Source organism: Phoenix dactylifera, chromosome 15 (assembly GCF_051530095.1).
Source record: "Phoenix dactylifera cultivar Ajwa chromosome 15, Ajwa_hap1_PhDact_Kaust_v1.1, whole genome shotgun sequence".
Lineage (NCBI taxonomy): Eukaryota > Viridiplantae > Streptophyta > Magnoliopsida > Arecales > Arecaceae > Phoenix > Phoenix dactylifera.
In genome coordinates this window covers 2679405-2687023 of record NC_143204.1, presented here as the reverse complement: position 1 = coordinate 2687023, position 7619 = coordinate 2679405, and positions in this window count along the sequence as shown.

Here is a 7619-nt window from a genome sequence, read left to right as displayed (position 1 = left end):
TCTCCAATATGGCCAAGCCTGAGGTGCCACAAATATCTTTGGTTTATCTCATCTCTGGATCTTTTGGATCCTTTGGCACTCACTTCTTGCTCGGTAACATTCACAGATACATCCATATGTAAATGATAGAGACTGTCAATCATAAAACCACGTGCGACTATTTTATTTCTCAAATAAATAGAACAGCAGTCTTTGTCAAATGTAAAAACATGACCTTCCTGTGCTAGACAAGAGACAGAAATCAAATTTCTGCTAGCAGCAGGTACATAATAGCAGTCTCTAAGTATTAAACTAAATCCAGACGGTAGTCGCAGATGGTAGGTGCCCACAGCCACAGCAGCAACTTTTGCCCCGTTGCCAACCCGAAGGGTTACCGCACCTTCCGCCAGCCTTCTACTTTTCTTTAGACCCTGCATGGTAGTGCACAAATGAGCACTAGAACCAGAATCTATAACCCAACTAGAAGTAGAAGAAACCGTTAGATTAGTTTCAATTATGAGCAAATCTATACCTTCTGAAGGTGTGTCACCTTTCTTGTTCTTCAGGCTCTCGAGGTATGAAGGACAGTTTCTCTTCCAGTGGCCTTCGACATTGCAGTGGAAACATTTTCCTTTGTCGTTAGCCTTTTTCTTTTGAACTTCCTTCTTTGGCTTCTTGTCTTTCTTCTGCTTCTTTGCAGGCTTCTTTTTCTTCCAAGTAGACTTTCTCTTGGAACCAGAAGTCAACTCAGCAGCAAGGACATTGCCCCTTGAACCTTTCAAGGCTCCCTCAGCAGTTACCAATATGTTGATTAGTTCAGTCTTAGTGCATTCAATCTTATTCATGTGGTAGTTTACTATAAACTGACCAAATGAATCAGGAAGTGACTGTAGGATCAAATCCACTTGTAATTCCTTGTGCATGTCCATACCGAGCTTCTCAAGCTCCTCTAGGTCCTTGATCATGGTCAGACCGTGATCATGGACAGACTGCCCCTCGCGCATCTTCGCTTTGAAGAGCCTCTTGGACACTTCAAAACGAGCTGTGCGACTCTGCTCGCCATACAACTCTTGCAGGTGTGCCAGTATGTCCCTAGCAGTCTTTATATTTTCATGCTGGCATTGGAGTTCATTAGACATGGATGCCATCATATAGCATTTTACTCTAATGTCATCATCCAACCACTTTTTATGCATTTCACGCTGAACATCAGTAGGACGTGCTGGTAGTGTGGGGATATCTGAATCGAGTATGTAGCCTATCTTCTCACAGTCCAAAACTATTTTGAGATTTCTAAGCCAGTCTTTGTAATTGGTTCCGGTCAGTCGGTTGGTCTCAAGAATACGGGTCAAAGGGTTTGAAGCTGACATTGTATCTGCAGAGAGTAAAGATTCTAGTTAGACTTTTGTACTTGATACTAATCTGTTCTAAGGTCTTTTAGAACAAATGTAACTCCCACTATTTTCTCGAATTCCTTACACTCCCCTGGTAGGAAAACGGAAATCCCACATGACTAGGGTTTCTAGTGGGTACTGCGGTCCCACCGATTTACATGCCACCTCACCTAACAGTTATTGGTGACACATAGATGGATGAGTGTACAACTCTTGTACAATGCTTCTCAAGCATGTTGCAGTGTAACTTGGTCTCTAAGCCATGAAGACCTCACCTAACAGTTATTGGTCCCATTTCTTAGTTAAGTCAGACCCACCGTATAACCGTAGGAATAAAGTCGTCATTGGGTCCTCACCTAACAGTTATTGGTGCCCAACCCCACCTTTACCCTACAACATCTCATGTCTATAGAGAGGTCCAGCCCCCCGATGCAACTTGACCACTGTGTCCAGCCGAGACAAATCAACATCAGAAAGGCCTTAGCAGCTCTACTACAGTGGAAGACCTATTGACTTAATATTGGTTAATCAGGTCTTAGTGTTTGCAACTTGAGCCCTTCATAAGAGGTAATCGAACAATTGGCCAGGTAAGCAGGTGGGAGGCTCCCCTTACTCAGAGAGTAAGGTCCTAATTAAGTAACCACCTTTCATGCTTTCCTAGACACCAATTAGATCAATTAATCTAATATGACTTGCTCATGTCGGTTCACTCTCGACTTGATTGAGGAGGTTTTGATTTAGGTCTCAATTGGGTTTGCTACATCACATGTAAACCTATCTACCCGACTCGCATTTACATCACATGCAAACGGCGCATCACAGGCAGTTATAATCGCAACATCAAATTAAAGCTAAACTTTAACTAGGTGATGATCATGGATTCTAATTAGGTCGTATTACAAGCACATGCACATCAATCGATCAAGTGGTCTTCAACTCTTGAATTGGTTCCAAGCCACCTTGATTCGATCCTTGATCAACTCTTGATCCCATCGCCATCAACCGCTTAGATCACCTTTCATCTCATGCCTTTGCTTCAACTTGATCGTTGATGTACATCACATCACAGAAATACAACCAGATGTAAAATAAAAATAAAAATAATTTACATCTCCTTTTAGGAGGCACGCAGGCCTCTCAAAACATTAAACAAGATGCATGCAAGCATCTGAAAAATTACATGACATCGCAGATCACATCGCAGGTCATTACATTTGATACCAAAAGGGTTTGAATCCTATGATCATCACCGTATGCAACAATTATAATTTTCAGATCTGAAAACTAACTGATTATATCATGACATAGGTCGCTGATCATGCTAATCATGATTCTAAACTTTGTAATCCCATTAACAATGCATTTAGAATCATCTTTTTATCACATAAAAATCAGCATGCAAAAAAAATCAGCACCCCTGAAAAATCTGCATGCAGAATTTTTCAGCATGCATGATCATTCAATTTTCAGATCTAATATGCCTTTAGATATTTAATTCTTACCTTAATCTACGAAGCCTAGGCTCTGATACCACTGTTGGGAACCCGCCCATGCCGCTGATATTTCAAAAATTAAATCAGGTGGCAGCGGAAGAGGCATGTGCGGGATCGACGTTCATCGCATGAACGTTGTTTCGAGACCTTTCGTAATTAGGTAAGAATTAAAACTTTTAAAAACTATTAGGAAGATCAAATCTTCACCTTGCGCGGGTAGATGATCACCGCAAATCTGAATTCGTGGTTTTGGAAGAGGGTTCGCTTGAAGCCGTTCAAACGTCCGGCCTCTACGGGTATCCACACGAAGCAGGATCCGATCCAAGCTCTCTATCTCACCGGGGTGCTAGCTCCCTTGCAGAGATAGCTTTGATGGCTGATGTCCTCTCTTTCAATCAACTCTTGATTGCACTAGAGAGGAGGAAGAAGAAGGATCTTTTGAAGAAGAACCAAAGCCTGACTGCAGCCCTTTTATTTTCCTTGCGCTGGAGGAAGAAAATAAGGATGGAGGAGGGCCGCCAATCACCTTCTTTTGATTCCTTGCTTGCGGCTGAAGATGGAGAAGGAGGAGAAGGAGGCCACGGTTGCAAGGAGAGGGAGAGCTCTTTTCCCTTGGGCGCCGGCCTCATACCTCCTTATAAAGCCATCTAGGGCTCCTACAATCTAGGAGCCCTAGACATATTGCCTAAGAGGGAAGGGGGGCGCCGCCCCCTCTCTTTATGCCGCACACAAGGAGAGGAGGAGGGGCGTGATCCCTCCTTCTTGTGATGCCCTAATCCTCTTCCAAAGAGGATTGGGTGCCTCTCTTATAGTTAAGTCCTAATCTAATTAGGATTGACCATATTGGGTTCAATCTACGCTAGTCCTAATCTGTTGCCCAGATAGACAACCCAGGAGGGGGGGGTGAATTGAGTTTTTAATATAATTTGGCTAATTAAAACTTTGTGGATGATTAATTAAAAACTATAGCAAGTTATTTAATTAAAGCCTAGTGCTGGGAGTAATGTGCGGGGAAGAAGATGAGAGACAATGCACTACAAACACAAAGTTTTATAGTGGTTCGGAGCTAACCCTTGCTCCTACGTCCACTCCCCAAGTCTCACTTGGGAATTTCACTATAACCCCCTTGGATTACAGCCGGTTGTTTTGCAAGCTCACAACCAAACTTGTTGTTTTACGAGCTCACAACGAACTCGGTCGGTTTTCCCAGGCTCACCGACTAGAACCAACCCCGATTGTTTTCCCGGGCTCACAATCAAACCCTTACACACGTTGGTTTTAACTTGGCTCACCAACCAACCTTAAACCCCTTGATTCAATCCCCCGATTGAATCAAGTAAATACAAGAGATAGGAGAAAACAGAAAATAGCTTCTCAAAAAGCAGATTTAAGACAATATAATCGTAAAGGAGTTAGAAGCCCTCAAACGCTTTTAAGCTGGTGAAGAGGTATGGCTTCTGGAACTCCGGTCTCCTCTTGAAAGAGTGGTCGACTTGAATGCAGGAGGAGGAAGCTTTGATTGTTGGGAAGAAGTTGTTGGAGCAGTAAATGCAGATCTCCCCTTTTTCGTTTAAGAGCACTTGGAGAGCTTGAAAACTTGAATGCTTGGAGTGGAGTATCTGTTCTCTTCCTTGCTACAGTCCTCTATGGCTATTTAAGCCAATCCCCACGGAAACTAGCCGTTACTCTGCTTTTTCTGGCCGTTCTGCACACTCTGCGTAGCCTGACAATATGACCGTTGGTGGGTTGGAGTCGACTCGCGCGATCAGGAGTCGACTCGGCTGTAGCAGGAGTCGACTCATGCTTTTCCGGAGTCGACTCGGCAACTGTTCCAAATTTGAATTAAAGTTGCCGTCTTGACTGGGAGTCGACTCGTCTTGACCTGGAGTCGACTCGCCAACTTCTGGAGTTGACCTGGCAATTTTTGGAGTCGGCTCATCCACTGAAGTCCGTGGATCCAAATTTGAATTTTGTCCACTCGAGTCGACTCGACTGTCCTGGGAGTCGACTCGAATCTCAGAGCCCGAACTCTCGATTCTCTGTCGTTTGGTTCATCCAGTCTTGGAGTCGACTCGGCTCTCAGTTTCCGAAAGTTGGTCTTCTGCCTTTTGACGTGAAGCTTGTCTCGGAGTCGACTCGAGCTGTCTGTGAGTCGACTCGAATCTCAGAGGCAGTAACATGGTCTTCTGTCTGTTGATGGTCGCTCAGTCTCGGAGTCGACTCGTGTACAACGGGAGTCGACTCGAATCTCAGAGTCCGAAAATCGTTCTCTGACTTTTTCCTTGTGTTCCTCTGAGAGTCGACTCTTACCTTCTTTGGAGTCGACCTGCCAACCATCGGAGTCGACTCGCGTTCCACTGGAGTCGACTCGAATCTCAGACCCGAAAACTGCTCTCTGACTTTTCTGCCTGTGACTGCTTGGAGTCGACTCTTACTTCCCTGGAGTCGACTCGGTGAACATTGGAGTCGACTCGCGCACTTCAGGAGTCGACTCGTTGACAGGTTCTGAGATGAAGCTTTCTGTTCTTCTTTCTGTTCTCAGTCGGAGTCGACTCGTACTAATCTGGAGTCGACTCGAGCTCGTGCCAGTGAACTTGATACGCTTGGAGTCGACTCGTGATACTCGGGAGTCGACTCGAGTCTCAGACTTTGGTTCAGCAGACTTCTTACCTTATCCAAAATACTATGAACCAAATCTAGAGACACTTGGACAGGATTTTCACTGAAACACTCAATTGAATTCATTAGTAATCACAAGATATACTCAAATGCTTTGAGCTCATCAAAATCAAATGGGGTTTTAATCAATCACTCCACAATCTCCCCCTTTTTGATGATGACAAAACTTTGAGTATGTGAAAAATGAATTGCTCATAAAACAATGAAGTAAAATCCATAAATGAATTCAAATGTCTGATAATTTAATTTATCCAAGTTTGAAAGGAGTGAAACATTAAATTTCGGAGTTAAAGCTCCCCCTTTCATTTGGAATTATATAAGCCTTCATATTATGCAATCAATTGTTTGGCTTATATGTCATTAATGATTTAGCTTGATTAAGATTCAGATTCTCCCCCTCAACATATGCATTCAACTATGTTTTGATTCTCTGAATTTTCTTTTAATGCTTTGAAGTTTTTGAACTGAATTTTATCTTTTTAGAGGGAAAATCTGTCAATTTGTTCTTGAGTAGGATTCAGCTAATCTCCGAATATCCCTTGAATAGATTCTGGAGATTACTCCATTAGGAGCCCCAAAAGAGAGATAATGAGCCTCGAGGTACCGAATCCACTTAGAACAAATTTGAGTGTGTTTTTAAGAGTTTATCTTTTTATTTATTTCCATTGATTTCTTTTACATATTTTTCCATATTTCTCCCCTTTTACACATTTTATACGTAGTTCTCCCCCTTTTTGTCATCGTACCAAAAAGGAGGTAATCACACACAATCAATGGCACAAATGGCACAACCCATCATCAAATGGCACAGAACTGAAGATAAGATGTCTACTCATTGTATTGATATGAATGTGAATACATTTGAGCATACAATAAGTAAAGCAAAACAAAACAAAACAAAAAGAACATCTATGGTCTCCTCGAGGATGAAGATCCCCCTCTCGAGGATGCATCTCCTCCTCTGGAGGATGTGGCACCTCCTCTCAATCGGCTCTGCTCCATGAGGAGGGTGACTGCATCTGTCACATGTCCGAGCTGCGTGATAATAGACGTGGTGGCTCTGCTATGTGTAGTGGAGAGCTCTATCACCGACGCCTGAAGCCCAGTCACCGATGTCTGAAGTGCGTCCAGCTTGTCGATGAGTACATTCGCCAAGCGCTCGGCCCCCTCGGTGGTGGTGTGCATGTCACGACCTATCTCCTCTCGCATCTGTCGAGTGGAGCTCGTGACCTCACTCATGCTGTGGAACTGGGCCTGGACCAAACTCCGGACATTGTAGATCTCTTCCCGTACATGAGCCGTCATGTCAGTCACGGCTGTCAAGGAAGGGACCAACTGAGAAGATACGGGTGCAGGAGTGGGGGCAGGCACTGCACCTCGGAGCTCCCGAAGCAGCTCATCCCTCAGATCTCGGACGATCTCCTGCCGCAGCTCCCGGAGCTGCTCTGTATCAATACGGACCTCCATAGATGGTGGAACTGAGGAGGAAGGTCCGGCAGAGGTGGTAGGAGCAGGAGGAGTGGATGGGAGGTCTGGATGGTCTGGAAGGTCTGGGTAGTCTGAATCTGGCTCAGGACTGGGTGATGGTCTGGTGGTTTGAGCAGTAAGAGTGGACTTCCTAACCCAGATCCCTTCTCTCTTTCGAAACCCCATCCTGTGCATAGTCCCCGTACATAAGCGATCAGTCCATCGCAAGGCACGAGAGGGTTCCCTCTCAGGAATGGGAATCTCGTACTGCCTAAAAAGAAGAGTGAACAACATCCCGTATGGGAGTGAGAGCCTAGGTCTATCTAGGGGCTCACACATATACCTATAAATGAGCTTTGGGAAGTTGATCGGGGTGTCCTGAAGGATATAAGACATAATAGCTAAGTCCCTCTCATTCACAAAATCAAATCTCCCTGTCTTAGGGAAGATGGACCTGGACAGAATGCTCAAAAGGATTCTCACTTCAATAGGAAGTGAGCTAGCAGATACCTCATCTAGGGGGGACTGAGGTGGATGCCCTAAGACGACCACAAGGGCCGCAACTCTATCCTCAGGGTGTGCGGGAGCCACCCCTACTAATGGAAGA